A 10341-nucleotide genomic window follows, 5' to 3' on the forward strand; every position below is an offset into this window, starting at 1 on the left:
CCTTTAATTCCAATCCATCTAATTTCCAAAACCCTTTCAAATTTGGCCATTTCTCTGGCTGTCCTACTTCTAGATTCCCAGTACACAGAAGAGTGCCCCACAATCTAGACACTTTTTTCTAATCCATACGGCTGCCTGGGCTAAAAACCTGAATAACACAGGTCAATTATGAACAAAATCAAACTATTAATAACAAAGGGAACCACAGACCACCATAATCAATTACATATTAACATTAACTTTCTCCCAAACTAAGCAGACCTGTCACAGGGGGAAATGGGGGGGGGGAGTGAAGGAACCCAAATGAACTTGAAAACATCCTTTTAAAACCTTAGGGGACCATTTGTGCCAATTTTTGGGATGTAAGGACAAAAAATAGGGGAAATGCCGTCATGCCCCCAATGAAAACATTGACAAGCATCATGGGTCCCTTCTCGCTAGTGTAGCCACAGCCTAGCAAATCAGCCAAATGTATTTTTTATTGCAAATGGATTTCCAGCACCCCTATTTTGTTATACTAGCAATGGAGTTGCTGGCGGGAGCCGCTGTCATTGCAGCCCCAATTCTGAAGGAATGAGTACCATATAGCTTCACATCCAAACCCAAACCCACTATATTGTACATCACTTAATGACCAAACTAAATCAATACCAAGTTAATGGGGTGGAGTCATTATTCAACAGTCACGTGCTATCACCTCCTTTTTAATAAGCAAGTATTGGTTGGCCAGATTTATCGGGTAGATATCAGTGTCGGGGTGACTAGGCAAGGTGACCCACCTACCCTTGCATTTTTTTTTCAACAGCCACAAGTCAACCTCCCATTTTGATGATGCCACAAACTCTAGAGGCCCAAAAAATAGCCAATGGAAAATCATCAAACGCTACCTCTCCCACTATGACCAGAAAGCGTCTTAATAAAGTTATGTCATTTGGACGCCTGCCTTCCACCATGACCGATTCTAACTTTTCCAAACCCTGCAACACTTTGCTAATCAAAAAACTTCTTGTTGGGTCAAACTCACCATTTAAATTACTGAAAAACTAAATACCAGCAAGCAGCATCGCAACTTGTGCCTTGCACCTACCGGCTACTTACTGTCCCCAAATGAGAGCTAGCATACCTTGCTTCTGACCCTTACCTTAACCCCGCTATGAGATGCTTAACTGGCACCATTTGTTCCAGGCTGCTCTATAAGAAGCCAGAGTCGCCGGTGCAATTGCCTTCATCACCAAACCTGCCACGTTGACTTTACAATCTGCCAAACATATGAAGGACATGACATACACAACATATTGGCATTTGGTACTAACTGTTTAATTTTAACCTAATTGAAGCGTGATAAGGCGTCCCCAATTGGATTCTCCACACCAGGTACATGCCTTGCCTTAAACATAATATTAAACTGCAAACAGAGCAAAACTAACTGACAAATTACCCAAACTGCAGGCAGTGAAGAAGATTGTGGGCTGTTAATCACCTGCACCATGCCAAGATTGTCACATCAAATGATTATATTCCTGTCTCCTGTTGCACAACCGTTCCTCCAACAATTCCACCATCACCATAATGGGAAACAGCCAGAGAAAATCCAGGTGGGAAAATTTTATATCAATTGATTGGTTGGTTGGCTGGTTTTATCCGTAATTGCCCCTTATTGCCAAAGCATTTTGTACCGCAAATTGCTCATTTACTAATAATCGAGATGGCTGACGAATTGTATTTTGATGATGTATTTAATTGATTTGTGACGCGTGTGCTATATGTCAATTTGGGTGTTTTCACAACTGAATTTGCAATTTTTTAGATCACACGTGAATTCACTGGAACTTGCATTGCAAATTGGACATAAATGCATTGGAAGTAGCATGACCAATCACACATGAATGCATCAGAAGTCGCATTTCAACATTACTACATTCACACCTGAATTCGCAAACAAAGCCGCAGTTAATAAATTCATTTCACAAACACATTCTGATTGGTTAGAATTCACACATGCTGCAGTCTAATTCTAAGTACAGTTTTTAACAATCTTCTTGAGGAATGGGTGAATTAAACTGCATTTTTGCAACGCTGAAATCCACAAATGTCTGAATTTTGGATTATTTAAAAAATATCATACTTAGTCCTGTCTACAGTTGATCCACAAACCCAACACTCTGCATATTGGCAGGGCCGAAACTAGGATTTTTGTCATCCAGCGCAAGGCCATAAAAAAAACAACAAAGAAGAGGACGGATAGCATGTGAGGTTTTGTCATACAGTAATGCCCCCCCAGAACTGACAGCTGTATCACACCGGCTTGGGGACACAATAAGAACTATTAGAAATTGACTTTTACATTAAAATTACAGCTCCATTCTCCCACCTGCTGGGCCGCGTGGTGGGTGAGCTCGGGGTGACGTAGGATGGGACTGGTCTGCCACATGCCGGGGAACTGTTAATGCTACTGTCATTGTGACACCAGTCGCAAACCAACCTGAGCTCGTGGACCAGCAGCTGCTGCTGATTGGTTGCCTGTCTACGAGCTCTGATTGGCTCGTGACCGGCACCGCATTAGACTGACGGCAATGCTGTGTCTCTGTGCTTCATCCCCCCCTTCCCAGGCAGCCTCTCCTCTGTGCCCTCTCAAGTCCGGTACCCGGGGAACATGCCCCCTTAGCCCTCCCCTAATTGCGGCCCTGACATTGGACTGGCAAACTGATGTCTCGTGTGGATATGTCAGGACTCCACAATTTGACATTCTGCTGTGTGTACTCTTGTATTTCCTCCATACACTCATACAGACCTAATGTTTTCCTTTAGACCCACAGAGACAAGAGCCATGGGCCCCAACAATAGAGCCTGAGGAAACACAAAAAGATGCTATATTTAATTTGCACGTTTGCTCGCACACCACCATGGCCGAAAACAGCAAGCCCCCCCAGGCCGGACTGACAGGAGCCACCAACACATACAGCTGCTGATACTGCCTCTGCCTTTCTCTCATGGGCGTAACTACCATAGATGCAAGGGACGGTAAGTACGCCAACCAATATATGTCGTCACTAGGGGAAAAAATTATTAGTTGTCTCCCTGGGGTCTCATCTACCAGCAGCAGCAGTGTCTACCCCTCACCTGCACCAACATCACCCAGGCGTGGGGCCCCGAACTAGAGGTGGTGCTGCCGGTCCTTGCCGTTCTACACCTTCACCTAGTCAGCCACCTAAAAGGAGACGATCCCAATAAAATGTCAATATATGTTAGAGAATTGCATTTTTATGTCTAAAACTACATATTATTGTCTTTTATTTTTATGCTGCAACAAAAGCAGTTTTGATTATATTGTTTGCAAACAACAAAAATACTGTTATTTCAAATATTTGTAGGTTGATAAAAAAAAAATTGTTTACATTGTTATACTGATAAAAAATATTTGTTGTTGTTTTTGTATGCATAAAAAATAAGAAATTTGTATTTGTCATGTATATTTCTATGCTGAAAAAAAGCATTCTTAATTGTAGTTCAATGTTAAAAAAAAGAACTATGTTTCATTACTATTTCTATGCTAATAAAAAAAGCACAGTTTTTGTCATTTGTGACTGAGGCCTAATTCAGGCTTTTAAAAAAACCCAAAAAAAATAAAATAAAAAACAAACAAACACCACTTTAATGTAAAGTCAGTAACGACATTATATGCTGGTGTTAACAAAAAATAAAACATGTTGAAAACCTGTTTTTTTGTATCCTTGCTAATAATTTACAATGTAAATCCTAATCTCATGCAATTAGTTAAATTGAACCATGATGCACCTTAAAAGAAGCAAAAACTGATTTGGCGTATTTTTTTGGAAACAAATGTGGTAATGCACTGACATATTATACCCCTTTTACACCTAAATTCCGGGTCTGACCCGGAGTTGGAACAGGGTTCCAATCCAGATCAGACCCGGAATTTAGCCGGCGCCGACCCAGGATATTCCCGAGTCGGCGCCATTCACACCGGAACCGGGTCTGCATAGACCCGGCTTTTTCGGCATTGAAGTGGCCGCTTGGAGATGACGGACCAATCGGCCGGCATTCGGTGCGCTCCGAGTCATCGTGACCCGGAGCGTGCCGTTCACACTGCAGGGTTTCATGGGTTACTCCCGTGTTAATCCCTGCTAGTTACCTGGGTTGGATTGCCGGGTCACTCGACCCGGCGATCCAACCCTCTGCCCTTTTACACCAAGGAGCTACCCGGGTTAACCGTGCAATAACTCGGGTTTCAGCTCCGGTGTAAAAGGGGTATGAGTGAAAGAGTGTGTGGGCCAAATACAGTCACATCTCAAAGTGACGTGAGTAATGGTGCGTACACACGGTCAGATTCTCTGTCAGATCTGAACAATAACGATTTAAAAAATCGTTCAATCGTTCATATCTGAAAGAAAATCTGACATGTGAGCCTGCAACGATGAACGATGCGCATTCCCGCTTATCAGATAACGATATCTGACATCTGATGTATTTGCATTTTAATACAGTCTGAAATCGTTCAATCATTCATCTGACATATCTGACCGTGTGTATGCACTATTCTGTTAAGCACTTTTTCAGAACTGCCAATAGTACACATTACAAGAAGGGCTAAATGCTTTGCACCTGGACTACAATCTTATTTTTTCAGGGCATCACCTGTGTTGAATTACCTTGGATAAGTAGTTCACCACAGGTGAGGTCAAACATTCATTTAGAGCAGTGGTTCTCAAACTTGGTCCTCAGGACACCACATAGTTCACATTTTCCAAGTCACCCAGCAGGTGCACAGGTGTATTCATTACTCATTGACACATTTTAAAAGATCCACAGATGGAGCTAATTATTTCACTGGCGACTCTGTGAGGAGACCTGGAAAACATGCACTGTTTGGGGTCCTGTGGACCGAGTTTGAGAACCTGTGATTTAGAGGGAAGCAAGACACACATAATTTCTCATTTTCTGGAATGGGTACATTGTGCAAGATGCTGAGCATTTTGTTACAATTTTGGATAAACATTTTTAGTGAAGGTTAAAATAGCAATGGGTACTTGTGTACTTTACGGACTCATTGCAGAGAGAACCCAATGAATGTTTTCTTGTCCTCGGGACCCACCCTTCCACATCACTCAATCAAGCACAGGGTTTAGACCAATAGGCAGGAAACTAAGTCTAAATAAATGTGATCCTTGCAAAGTGATTTTAGGAGATATTTCCAGGTTTTTTGGCTGAAAAAAACAACCGAAGAATCGGAAGTAGCAGCGGACGTCACCAAAAGTTTTATTTCGGTGAAAAAAAAAAAAACCTGAAGAATCGGAAGTAGCAGCGGATGTCACCAAAAGTTCTATATAATAAGGTGATGAGTCTGTACAGTACATGAGTCCGTAAAGTACACAAGTACCAAGCAATGTTGTGTCCTACACTTACCATGAAGTAGTTGGCTATCACAGAAGACCTATCCTGCCTCCCACTCTCTGTGCTCACAGAGTCACCTGATGAAACCAGTAGTCTGCTGTCTGCGTATAATCTGGTGGGGGTGGTTGATTAAGGCACAATTTATGCAACACACAGCAGAAGAGAACAATGTCACAGATCTTATACAACAAAGTCCCTCCAGATCTATCAAAACAGTGAGCAGAGATTTTAATAGCCCAAATGTAAGTTCTATCAATTATCGAGTGGTCTTATGTGCATCATTATACTTGCGCTCAGCAGGACTATCAGGAAGTGACAATGGAGTCAGAAGCCAGTAGAAACATCCATACCCCAAGTCCCTTGTAAGGCAAAAAAAGAAATGTATTTGAAGGTTAAAATAACCACATTTATACGTGTGGTTTGAGAAATTAACCAGAAGAATTTGTACTTACCAATTATGACATGAGCCAGGATAACCGACCACAACGCTCATTATTCTTTGGTTTGCATCAAAAAACACCTGTTAATTGGTGGAATAGCTGTGGTGGTGATTTAAGAACAAATCTGCTCATACGCTAGGTGGCCTCAGCTCAATGTGTATGTAGTCAATAGCACTGAGGACATTTGGTATGCCTGCAATCCTATAAAAAGCTAACCTGACATCATACCATTGTGACTCCTGGCTAGGGAAGCAGGTATAGGTTTATGAGAGGGTCAGGATTGCTGCAAGAACTTGGCCCATGTAGCATGAGAAGGTTGGTTGGGGGATGCCTACCACCCTCCCCATCACTGACTGAACGTTCCCAGTAGCAAAGAAGTGCAGAACAGCCAGAAGTTTGTACAGGCCTGATAAAGCTCATAACCTTGCAATGTCTGGCTCTAGCTGACTTTTGACTAGGTCATACAGGTACATTATGTTGTTGCAATTGGGGTGGCACATCTGTATGACCTCATCATCTGACACTGCATTGAGGTAGAACCGCCCATGAAGAACCTAGGCCTATGAAGGCTCTGTGGAACCCCTACCTGTGTCCTCTGTTCTATTTCTTGCTCCTGGGTCATTTCAGTCAGCAGGTGCAGAGCAAATTAAATTATTGCCTGAGAGCACAAAACCTCAAATCCAGCCTCAGCCCTTCATGAGAGCAGAAAGAGTGCTGCAGCTGGCTTGGTTTTCCCATGTCAACTCACTTTAAAGCAAGTGCGTTCATTGGGTGCACTGAGGTGCAATTTTGTTACATCCAACAATATTTCCACATCCTTAGAGCTGAAATGAATTATATCCATCCCATTAAATTTCTAAATTGTTTATTGTTGCATATCCACATTGTGCCTTGGAATTATATAACCATATACTTAATGATGTACAAATACTCCCCAGGGTGAGTCTTCAGATATACTACTTTAAAGATGTACATCCCTCACAGACAATTTACATGAGATTGTCCTCACCTATTCCCCCTTTTGCCTTAGCCGCATCCAAATCTTTTTTATCCTCAAATGTTAAAGTAAATATATCTACCTACATCACTGCTTTAATCTTGGCTCGCAACTTAGGGAGCACACCCCTAAGCACTGCCATGTTTGTACATTTAATAACCTCCTCTCCTCTACATGTGCTACTTCCTGCACTTCCTTGCAATCACTTTGCTGCCACCTTTCCTTTAGATGCTAACCTTTTTTTCCACTAGCCTATCTATTTTGGCAGGCCCAATTTCAAGGCTTGAGGAGTCTCCACTATCAGTAGAATCTAAAGTGGCCAACCTAACATTCACATCAGAAATCTCACTGCTTATTGGTTCTTGCCCCGGAACTCTCACCTTCACTGGACAACCAGACACATCTTGATCCAGGACTCCCGAGATGACTGCAGTTGCACCTTGAACTTCCACTTGCTGATTAGCACCACCACTGGAAGCCTGTGATCCTCTCGCTTGATCTCTGCCACTCCCCTGAGGAAGTTCTCTACAGGAAAGGTATATTTCCTCATCAGTTTCTATACCTGGAAGTGATGTATAGTGAGGGCAGCAGTGTGATTCCCTGCCCATACAGTTCACCAAAAAAAATAAACTTGTCCCCTCGCGGGTTCGCCACAAGATTACATTCCCCCTCTATGCCCACTTGGATGGTAGGGAATGACGTTGGAGAGTAACTGATGATGTCAGGGTAGAAAAACTGTAGGGAATCTATCCACTGGAAACATAATGGAAAGTATCAGTACAGGGAGGTACATCAGACTGGGGAGACCCTGATAATGTATGAGAGAGTGCCCAACCTTTAGCAGAAGATATGGACAAGGATAAGCAGTGTAGGGGCCAACTACACCGCTAGAATGATAGGGTACTGGCATAGGGCACCAGCCACTATACTGTATATAACACTTACCTCTTCGAAACAGAAAAAAGTAGAAGACCAGCACTCACATTTAGCATATGAATTTTACATACATCTGTGTAAGTTATTTGTTTACCAGTGTGATATGAAGAGGTTCACTTCATATCACTGTGTGTTTTTTATGCACTGTATGGAGTAGTCACGTGTTTGCTAAATTGGAAACATATTAGTACTTTTTCCCTTTTTCCCAACTTTTCTGTTTTACCATTGTACTGAGGAATTGTGTTTATGTTACATGTTATTAGCACCTATTCATTATGTATCAATTGTATCTGAGTATTATTTAGTTTCAAGTGCTAGGTGACACTTGTGATCTTCATTGAAGACTCATGTATTCATTCAGACCTTACGAGAAATCAAATCAATCTGATTTTTCATTATGCCTCTAAATGCAGTAACTGACGGGAACGGCTTCCACCTCGTATGGACAGAGGAACATGTCCTATGTAATAATTCGGTAGCTGGTGAAAAATTAGGATGGGCTTCTAAAAAATGTTTAGCCATTGGTCGTACCTGTGGCCTTTCTCCTTATGGCACTTGAAATGCAATGTGCTCTTTCAATATTATTTCAGTTTTGCCCACAAAGCATTTGTTACATGGGCAGGTGATCATATAAACAACATAGTGAATAATTTTAAATGCTTTGCCTGTTTGAGGATGGTAATAACTATCACCCCTGATCATGCATCTGCATGTGAGGCATTTCGGACTGTTATAACATCCCGATTTTCTGGGTCTCAAAAAATGTTCTGTTGTCTTTTGTGTATTGGGTGTAATGTCCAATTTTACAAATAAATCCTTATGATTTTTGCCTCTGAATTAACAATAAATGATCAATTGTTTTCTTTTTTTAAATAATTGTCCATTATTTTTTTTAACTGTATTTTAACTGCAGCACTTGCTTGGCTGAAATTATTCACCCAAGGTATTTTAAATAGTTTTTCTTTCTTTTGTTTAGGTTTTAGCAAGTTTTTGCGGGACTCTTTTACAGCTTTTTCCCGCTGTTTTAATAGGGTGTCTAGCACATTGCCTCTTTGTTGGAACTTAATGATCATATCACCTAGTTGTTCTTTAACCAGTGAGTCGTTATTGGTAATTCTGCAGAAATTGTGAGTAAGGAGGACTTTGTTTCAAACTAGGAGGATGAAAACTATTAAATTGTAACAGATTATTGCAATCTGTAGGTTTAGTGTAAATGTTGTAGATAAGGGAGAAATCTCCTTGGAGAAAGTCAGATCTAAAAAATAGACTTTATCATTATTGACTTGAACTGTACAATTAACAGGATGCAATGACTTATTGTGTTGTTCTAACAAGTTAGACAGATCTGTTGGTGGTCCCGACCAAAAAAATTTGCAAATGGTGTATGATTCATAGACAGTCCAAAGACAGCGGCCTTATCTCCTCTGAGACCATCTAAGGACCATCCTATTGTCCAAACCCCCGGGTAGAATGATCATTTCTGACCATGGCTCATTATACCAACCAGTGTCAATATATTTGTATAACTTATTACAGTCATGTGTCCAAAGAGAAAGGACATACAGTATGTAAAGGACACTTTATTGAACATTTTTGAGTCATTCCCTATATTACCATGTAAGCTGAAACTTTTCACTGCAGATGTTAAAAGTCTTTCCACGTGTATTCCACACAATGCAGCATTAGCAGGTGTACGGCAGTTAGTCACTAATAACCCACTCTATAGTGGACCTGACATTAATCTATTTATTTCTTTATTGGAACTTACATTACTACATTAACCAGTAATTATTTTTATTGGTTTGATGCTTTTTATTTATAAATATAGAGGTGTGCTATAGATGCACTCACAGTTATGTGTTTACTGTAGAAAAATAATTTTTTTCTGTTGTTAATATTCCTTAACATTTATTTCTGTATCTATGATACATATACTATATATATATATATATATATATATATAAATATATATGTTGTGGCAGTATCACCAGAGGTGGCACTGGTGAGCAGCAGATTCTGTGTGGGGCAGGGGAGATCCGCCCACACAGACTAGAAAAGCATTGTGGGAAGATGCCTAATTGCTGCCTTGTGGAGAGGGCTCAGGTGTGGGCTGATGAAGAGGCAGACCAGTCAGGCTGCTGTGGGAGACAGCCGATGTGAGACTGTCGCAGCCAGAGAGCCCAGTGAAGCTGAGCAAGCCATTGGGGGCCAGGAGGCCTGGGTCTGTACCTGCAGGAGGCAAGGGCGGACCACAAACTCTCAGACTGTGTGACAAGAAAGCAGTGAAGCTGCAGGCTGAGGAAGCCATGGCCTAAATCTGTAGGATACAGGGAAGGCCACCCAGACTGTATTTGTTTAGCTGTGGCAGCCAAGCCAGGCTGGAGATGGCGATAGACCTGCAAGAAGCAGGCAGAGACTGTGTTGGCAGACTAGCTGCACCACGATAGAGAGGGCTCTAAACAGGGGCTAGGTTGTTTATTGTTTTCTGTTCCTTTGTGTTGTACCTGTTTTTCCCTTTCCATTTATTTTACTTGAAAGCTGTGTGTGGACCCAGCT

Source organism: Taudactylus pleione, unplaced genomic scaffold, assembly GCF_031769625.1.
Source record: "Taudactylus pleione unplaced genomic scaffold, aTauple2 ptg000094l, whole genome shotgun sequence".
NCBI lineage: Eukaryota > Metazoa > Chordata > Amphibia > Anura > Myobatrachidae > Taudactylus > Taudactylus pleione.